Raw genomic sequence first — 8,744 nt, 5'->3', positions numbered from 1 at the left:
TAAATGAAGTCCTCCTGGAAATTGCAGGAAATACTTAAAGTTCAAAGTATAATAAATGTAATGGACTCAAATCGTATTTATAGCATACAAGACAGAAAATAGATATGTCATTCTTCCCTGTGAATTGGTAGGACAAAAAAACTGGCTTAACTTGGACCACAGACTTAAAAAATGCCTAAAATCTGTCTTCAGACACTAGGGTCCAATTCTTCCTGACATTAATAAAATATCAAGTCATATTCTGACAGAACTTAGTTTGCATCCTTGCTCTTGAGCTCTGACAAGCAAGTTATAAACTAAGAGGATAGCCCATCTTTGTGGTGTAACAGGGAGGGGAATGAGAGGAAAGACATGACTCACATACTCAGTTGGCGCATACAAAGGAAGAGAGAGAAAAGCTCTTCCTGTGGACCAGAACAGATACCCCCTTCTCCCTGATGGGAAGTAATGACCCTGAAATACAGGGGGATTGCTCACCTCTTCTCTACCTCCTGCTCCCTGTGCCCACCAAAACCAAAAGAATAAGTGATTCTCGTGTTTGAGCTGGGGTGAATTCTAGCACCATGGTTTCCCATGCATTGTGTCTACCTGCCTCTTTGAAAGAAGCCATGTGCGCTGAAACTGTTCCATACCTACTCCAAATCACAGGTCACAGAATGGCCAGGGTTGGAAGGGACCTCAAGGATCATGAATCTCCAACCTCCCTGCCACTTGCAGGGCTACCAACCTCCACATTTAATACTACACCAGGCTGCCCAGGGCCCCATCCAATCTGACCTTGAACACTTCCAGGAACAGGGCATCCACGATCTCTCTGGGCAGCCTGTTCCAGCACCTCACCTCTCTCTCTGTAAAGAACTAGGTCACCATCTTAAAGCAGACGAAACATAAAGGCATGATGGGATGCATGTGACCACCTCCACGGTTTAAGCACTAGCTTCCAGCAAAGTGCTTAGATAGATTCATGGTGGGTGTAGGGCACACTCATCCTTTACTCTCTGTGTGGATATAAACAAATGTCAAAGTGATTTGGTCTAAAGCATTGGTGTACAGCACTGGCTTGTAGTTAACAGCCTCTTGCAGGTCTGTGTGTTAACTGCAGGGCTGTGGTGTACCCTAAACCAATGTAAGATTAAGAAGCAGTGACATTGTTGAGCTAAAGCCAATGAAAATATGGGTGAATAGCCTATCTGAAAAATCAGCCTCTTAATGTCTTATAGTTACATTGAAGAATAGTTATTCTGATTTCTAATTACTGTAAGAATATATAGAAGAGTGCAGGTTAATAAAAATAGAAGAGCTTACATGCATTAAGTACCTGTGCCAGCCCACACTTAAAGGTTCAGTTATGACACATAAGTATCTTTGCAAGATGTGTTAAAAATAACAACAACAGAACTGGCATTAATTTATGGCCAGTCAATCAGAATGATCCATAATATGGAAGTTTTTAACAAGCTGCTGTCTAACAGTTTTGACATGTTTTAAAACAAGTCCTGGAGAGGCTTAGACTTCTTCTAAGCTTAATGACTCTCCAAAGAGGAGACAGACATGACTGCACAGACCTTTGCAGCCAGACTAGAAATGGCAAGCAATTTTTTAAATAGAGAAGCTTTATTTTTATATTATTGTATGCCGATTAAGTAAAGTCAGAGCATTGATTAAGCAATCTAAACTGAGAATATTCTATCCAAATTGGAGAGCATTCAGACATGCTGCTGGTTTCAAAGCTTTGAAATACAACTTCTTGTTTGATGCTTGAAGATACTTATCCTAGACCCTCAGACAGTAATTGATGTCAAGCTGACACTATAGTTCAGACAGATTTCAGTTGCACAGGCCATGCTACATACACAACTCCTGTGTAAAAAATGCTTTGTCTAAAATGCTATCAACTAGGAAAAAGGATTAATAAAGCCATCAACAAAAAACTTCTCCATACAAACACAGTATTGGTTAAGCATAACAACAGCTCCTGGACTGTCTGAGCACCCCATTACCCTCTCTTCATCCTATCAGATGAAGTCACTTGTACACAAACTTCAGACTAAGCCTTTCACACACATCGCTAGGTTTACGCACAGATAAAATTCTAAGCTAATTTAATGGAAGTCACTGTATTTATACAAAAGTAAATGAGATCTAGATACCTAGAAATAATTAAAATTTTTTTGTTTGTTTGTTTTTGTTTTTTTTCCTTACCAGAGAAGAATTTTCTTGGGGAGTTTTGAATACAAACTTTTGGCCCTCACAGATATTAAAGTTTGAATGATTCATATTCTCATTCCCCCGAGTAGCTACATTATTAGATTGTATTTTTCCCTCAATTCATCAGAGATAAGGTTATGTCCATAGCCATAAAGCTGAGATAGTGGCAGGTCACAGGAGATTAAGTCCAGATAGGAAAACAGGCCCATGAATAGAACAGGAGCCAGAAGCATCTCAATAGGCATTATGGAGCATTTTGGAATTAAAAAGAATATGATTCCACGGTTAAATATTTGGGTTTAGATGGTGTTTTTTGTTTCTTATTAAAATAAATCTGCAAAAAGAACATCTTTCACCACAAATCCTGTAATGCACCAATAGAAAGCTGCTGCAATGAAAAATTTTTACCTTAACCAGGTCATTTTGGATGGACTGCTGAGTAAATACCTATGCCATGTTATTTGTACCGCAGCTTTTTTTCCCCAGCTAAGAAAAATCAACATAAGCATAAGCTGAAAATATGCATTATTTGTAAGAAGTAAACGCTGAGAAAAATTATATGGTTCTTCAACTAATGATCTGCATATTTCACATTTTTGAAAATTAAACCAGGTAGGTTTATATCTCTGGATTTTCAATCAATACCCATTACCCTAACAGGCTATTAACAGAGAGCGTGTACCTGATGCGCTTGAATCGTTTTCTTGAAAAGCTCCATGGCACGAGTACATGCCTCACTGTGCAGACACTGTGAGTGAGACTGCACCTCAAATGCTGTGTTGAGTTTGGGCCCCTCCCTCCAAGGGTTGTGTGCAGAGAAGAATAACAAGCTGGCAAAGGGACTAGAAAATAATACTAATGAGGGAACTGAGGTTGTTTAGTTAGGAGAAGGATGAAGGGAGGCCTTATTGCTCCCTACAACACCAAAGGAAGCTGCAACAATAAGGGCACTGTTCTCTTTTTTCTCAGGTGACAAGTGAAAGGAGACAAGGTAACAATCACAAACTGTGCCACAAGAGGCTTAGATTGGATATTAGGCTGAATTTCTGTACAGAGAGGGCTGCTCAGGGAGGTGCCGTAGCCCCCATTCCAGGAGGGATGTGTGGATGCAGTACTAGGGGCTGGTTTTAGTGATGTGTTACAGGTGGAAAAATTATCATGGTGAAAATGGGAAAAGAAACAAACAGGAAAGGAATGCTGACCTGTATCCAAAGATCTAGTTTTGCAGGAAAGACTCCACAGAGAAGGGATCTCCAGAAAGAGATCCTGCCCCAGTGGCAGTCAGCCCTTAAATGGGGTCTAGGAGGTCACACAGTTGAACTGCCTTCACCTGTGCTCCCACTACTGACTCAGTCCTTTCCTCAGGTGATCAATCAGTGGTTCAGGCCGTGACTCAACAGTTCCTATACAGTGATGGAACTCAGAATGTCAGGCTGTTGGTTGAACTTGGTGATCTTGAAAGTCTTCCAATCCAGACAATTCTTTGACTTCCAGTGGTAAAATTATTTTTTTTTCCTGTGGAGATGAATTACTGAGCATAAGATTTGTGGTAGCTACAGCAGAGCCAGTATCTGACAACTATGTAGATACTTCTGGCCTAAATCTTGAAAAAAAATCTTCAAAACCCTTTAAATACAACACTTATGTAAGCACTTCTATGAGACTCGATTTTTATGGTAAGTACAGTATGAAAATCTTTTTACAGTGTTCTTGGTAGTTTTGCTGCCAGAGAGGTAAGCGATAGCATTGTTCATACACAAGATAACACTCTAATTTTCTAAAGTTCTAATTCCTTTTCTTTTCTATGACCCAGGATTCTGCTTTCCTGAGAAGCTGACGATGTGGTAAGCAGTGAATCACATATAGATTCTTCACTAGTCGCTCCTGATCCTTACCAACCCACACAGGAGTGACAGTCCAGATACATTTTATTGGTCAAACTTTCATTCACTGAGATGCTGAGGAAGTAAATGGATACATTTATGCAAGGAAGAGATTTAGTGGCTTTTATTATTTTTATTATGATAGCAAAAAATGACACTATTCCAAATAGCTGTGCCTATTATACCTTTGATATTTTTTTTTCATTAACTCATGACTTTAAATGTATTTCATAATTTATTTGTAGTGAAAAAAGAATTTATAAATAGAAACCACAGGAGAGTCATAATTCAGGTCACAGTTGCAAAGCTCACCAGCTAATCTGAAAATGTAAATGTACTGAAACTTCTTAATATCTTCTCAGAATTGTGTGTAATATTATTTATGATCCCATGCTCAATCCAGAAAAGGGAAGCTTTTTATGCAGCAAAAAATATTTTGAGCATTGTCATCTACTTCCTTGTTTGCTTTATACCTATTGCTCAAAATTTGTAAATTAACAGCCAAATCAGGTTTTTACCCATCTGCTATCTTTTCAAAGTAACTGATTAATAGCTAATATATGCTCCTCTACAGGAGTGGCTAAATAATGCAATGTATCATCAATGGAGTACATACCATGCTTTCTCCTTCTACCAACTACTTTGTCATACTGTGACAGATTATTAAAGTAAGTGAAACAGTAGGAAAATAAATGAAATTTTGTCTCTTTTCATTCCCAGAACTATGCTGAAATTTCCTACTCCTGTTAATGATTATAGTGGACAAAACTGGGAAAAAAACTTCCTGCAATTGAGAGATTGAGAAGACAAGGAGACATAGTTCAGCTGCTGGTCACGCCCTAGATGGGTGTGACTTTAGCTCATTTCCCACATTTTACAGTGACTGTAAAAAATGTTTGCTCTCTTTAGTCCTGGATGTGTTTTAACTGTTTCAACTGCAAGCTTTCTGGGGCAGAGTCTGCTGCTGATTATGTTTTTCCAGTGTTCATGAAACTCAGCAATGACATATCTTCAGACTTAGCAAAACTCCAGGTAATAAATAGTTACCTTATTAATGTCTATACCTAAAGGGAGAATTCAATGAAAACAGTGAGGCACTCTTCAATGATGCTCAGGGCCATGAGGCCACAGGCACAAACTGGAACACAGGAGACCACCCACTGACTTCTGTGCTGTCTGTGTGATAGAGCACTGGCACAAGCTGCCCAGAGGCTGTGGAGTTTTGAAGATCTCCTTGGAGAATAAGCCGACTGGACATAAGCCTGGGCAACCTGCTCTGGGTGTTCCTGCTGGAGCAAGGGTTGGGCCAGATGAGCTGCAGATGACTCTTCTCACCCCATCCTTGATTTGATTTTGTGATCTTTTTCCATATAACAATTAAGTTCTGCTAAAGACCGCTTTCCTGAGCACTCAGTACAGTAACTGTACATTTGGAAATCACCAGAATGCTAGAAGAAAATCTAATAATATAAATGTAAAGCCTGAGTCAAGTGGCTAAAAGGCTATTAGAGAACTACTAAATCTAGGAAGACTCTCTGCATCCATTGGTGGAACTGTTTTCCATCAGTCTCACCTTTCAAAATATTCTGCTCTTCTTTTGATACTGCATGTGCACTTCTTTGACAGCTTTTGCAGTTCAGCTGAAAAAGTCATCACTGTGAGAAAATACTGCACCTGGTGAAGGTACTTGGAGGAATGTAGACCTTTTTTTTCTCACACAAATAACCTTCATAGTTTTAATTATGACATTAGTAGGATTATTTATGTAAGAAAGAAGCAAGGTTGGCATATGAACTTAAGAATTGCACTCACACTGTAAAAGGGCAATAAAAAGGACATTCAAGATTTCCCATTATGTCTATATTGTAATCGAAAAAAGAGACAGTAAATTGAACAAGTAGCTTTTACAAAGTGGCTGCCAGCAGCGAGCAGGACCTTATGCGAGGAGATCCCACACATAACCTCATTCAATAACTGTGTCAAAAAGAAGGTACTGGAAATAAGTAGAGTCCGTACAGAATGCCAAAGGTACTTTCCACAAGCTAAAATCATCTAAAAGGTCAGGAAGTACGAAGATAAAGTTTGAACTGCCAAGAACCCAACTGAGCTAGATCTTGCAAAGGATATGAAAACAAATATTAAAAGGCTCTCAGTAAGTTAAATAAAAAAGACAAGGAAAAATGCTGTGCCGCTATGGAGGAAAGATGGAACAGATGCTAAACAGAAGATAAGGAAAGGCTCTGAATAAGTATTTCTCCATAGTTTTCAATAAAAAGGATTAAGTTGGATTTAAAGACAAAAATAAGGTGAACAGATGTGGGTATGCAAATAGAAATCACCACAGCTAACATAGAAACGTAATTCAAAAAGTAAAATACACCAAGCTTGTAGTGCGGTTAAACTTCTACCCAGAAAGGCTGTGGAAGCCCCATCCCTGAAGATGTTCAAGGCCAAGTTGGATGGGGCTCTGGGCAGCCTGTTCTAGTATTAAATGTGGAGGCTGGCAGCCCTGCCTGCGGCAGGGAGGTTGGAGCTTCATGATTGTTGAGGTCCCTTCCAACACAAGCCATTCTGTGATTCTATGATCATTGCCCATGAGTTCTAAAAAAATTCTGACACAGGTAGTGCTGATCCAGTGGCATATATTTTTAATAGCATCGTCACATCAGGAGTGAAACTGAAAAACGGTAAATATAGTTTCTTTACATTAAAAGAGAAATTGCAAGAAAAATAAGAGAAGGCAGCAGACAGAATGTGACAAGTTATTACACTTGACCTCAGCAGTATGCAAGGCCTTAGAACACATTTTCAGAGAATCATAGAATGGCTTGGCTTGGAAGGAACCTTAACAGTCCTCCAGTTCCATCTCCTTTGTTGTGGGCAGAGCTGTCATCCATTAGATCTGACACAATTAGCCACTACTAAAGAATCTGAAGACTAAGGAAGAGACTTACTTGGTGATTATAAAACATCTAAAAGAGAAGAAATAACAAGTAAGTGTTATTAAAAAAAGGGATACATCAAATAAAATACATGAAGGGCTGGCAGTAAGGATCTTCAGGATTCATCCTGAGGCTTCTCTGCTGTCCTTTCACAGATGTCAATCTTTGAGATCCAGATCTTGTACCTGGGTACACCTGTACTCTTAGTGCAGAAGAGTAGTGAAACTACACAAATAAAACAACTTGAAGATGAGAGCCATAGAAATGGGGCAATAAGGAGAGCCGTGTGCAAAAAGTACAATTGCAAGTGAGGAGATGACCAGGTAGAACCAAATGAAGAAGATTAATGGGTAACATGATGCTTTTGTGACAAAGGCAAGTGGGACTTTTAGGCATGAGGAGGGAGAATTCCAATAGAACCTAAGAGACATTACTGATAATGTCCAAAGTGGGATCATACCACACCTGGAATCCTACCACACCTGGAATCCTACACACATTCAAGAAAGATGATCTCAGATGGAGAACAATGCAGAAGAGAGCTTCTAAAATGAGTGAGTGAATCGTGATACTCCATCCAAAGATGCTAACAGAGCCAAGTTTCCTAGTCTATAGTTGTTCAGCGATACAAATGCAAAGGAAGTAATTACTGCCCAGAAATGGTTTGAGGAGGATAAATACAGCTGGGAAAAATGCAATTCAATATAAAGAGTAGCGATAGCATGGAAAAGAAAAATAGCAGTATACAAGCCATAAATTAATTTAGGCTGTAAAGAAGATGCCTGGCAATACGGCCATGAGTTTCTCCAACAGTCTCCAAGCTTGAAGAGCTAGAGCAAAACTGCATCCTTCAATCTGGAGCTTGATATTTAGTTGGAAATATCACGTTATGACAATGACTCTTTATAACTGTCTAGATGCATTGTCTGTATCTACAAGTCACAGAATGTCCCTTAGCTCTTCCAAAGATAATGTCATGGCAATATGTTTACTGCCTTGAGATGTTGCTGGTGTCATTTTGACATATCTAACAACATTTACTATATTCCATTTTCACGTACTGTCTTCATTAAGAAATCCACGTAAAACTAACTACACAGATAAAGGCTTTTGCAATAATACAGGCTAGTTGTAAGTGAAAATAAATAAATAGAAGAACGCTGGGCCCAAGACTATTTGAATAGCTAGAGCTCACACAAATTTAATCAACAGGAGTTTTAATGAAGAATAATTAAGCCTTTTGTGAAATAATCCAGGGCAAATTGTGGAATTATTTTAAATTTTTTATTAGATGCTTTAACAGTTCCTCAGATGGCATTTTAGTGCTCTAAAGATGAGAAAATTAAAAGTAGTATGTTGCCACACTTCTAGCTCTTGTGAAGAAATGCAGCCATTCTGAAGACAGGGAATATTTGGTACTTGGTAAGAACAGAGAGAATCTAGCTCAAAAAACTCCTGTTTGTTGATGATGATTTTGCTATATTATTCACTTTGTCATGGCACAGTCAATCAACAGAGGAAGCGCAGCGGAAATAACAAAGCCTTTTCTCTGTTTGCTGATAACAATTTTAGCACATTTAAGGAGAAATCTGAAGAACCTTAGTAATTTCAGCACCTCAGAAAATGTGTTGAGGACAGAGAAAAGGACAGAGAAGACATAATTGCTTGCAAAATATAGAACAAAGCCTAGGAAAATGTATCTAAAATGGAG

The 8,744-nt window shown here is 38.8% G+C and overlaps 1 long non-coding RNA gene across 1 annotated transcript in view; it reads right to left on the bottom strand.

Moving 5' to 3' along the window:
- Positions 1-3,491, bottom strand: part of LOC109366673 — a 15,868-nt gene extending 12,377 nt beyond the window's left edge. Inside the window, exon 1 of the long non-coding RNA XR_002113168.1 lies at positions 3,411-3,491. This is a non-coding gene — a long non-coding RNA (uncharacterized LOC109366673). The remainder of the gene's footprint in view (positions 1-3,410) is intronic.
- Positions 3,492-8,744: the final 5,253 nt, after the last annotated feature.

This window comes from Meleagris gallopavo, chromosome 3 (genome assembly GCF_000146605.3).
Source record: "Meleagris gallopavo isolate NT-WF06-2002-E0010 breed Aviagen turkey brand Nicholas breeding stock chromosome 3, Turkey_5.1, whole genome shotgun sequence".
In the NCBI taxonomy this organism is placed as follows: Eukaryota; Metazoa; Chordata; class Aves; order Galliformes; family Phasianidae; genus Meleagris; species Meleagris gallopavo.
This window is presented reverse-complemented; position numbering and strand designations above follow the sequence as displayed.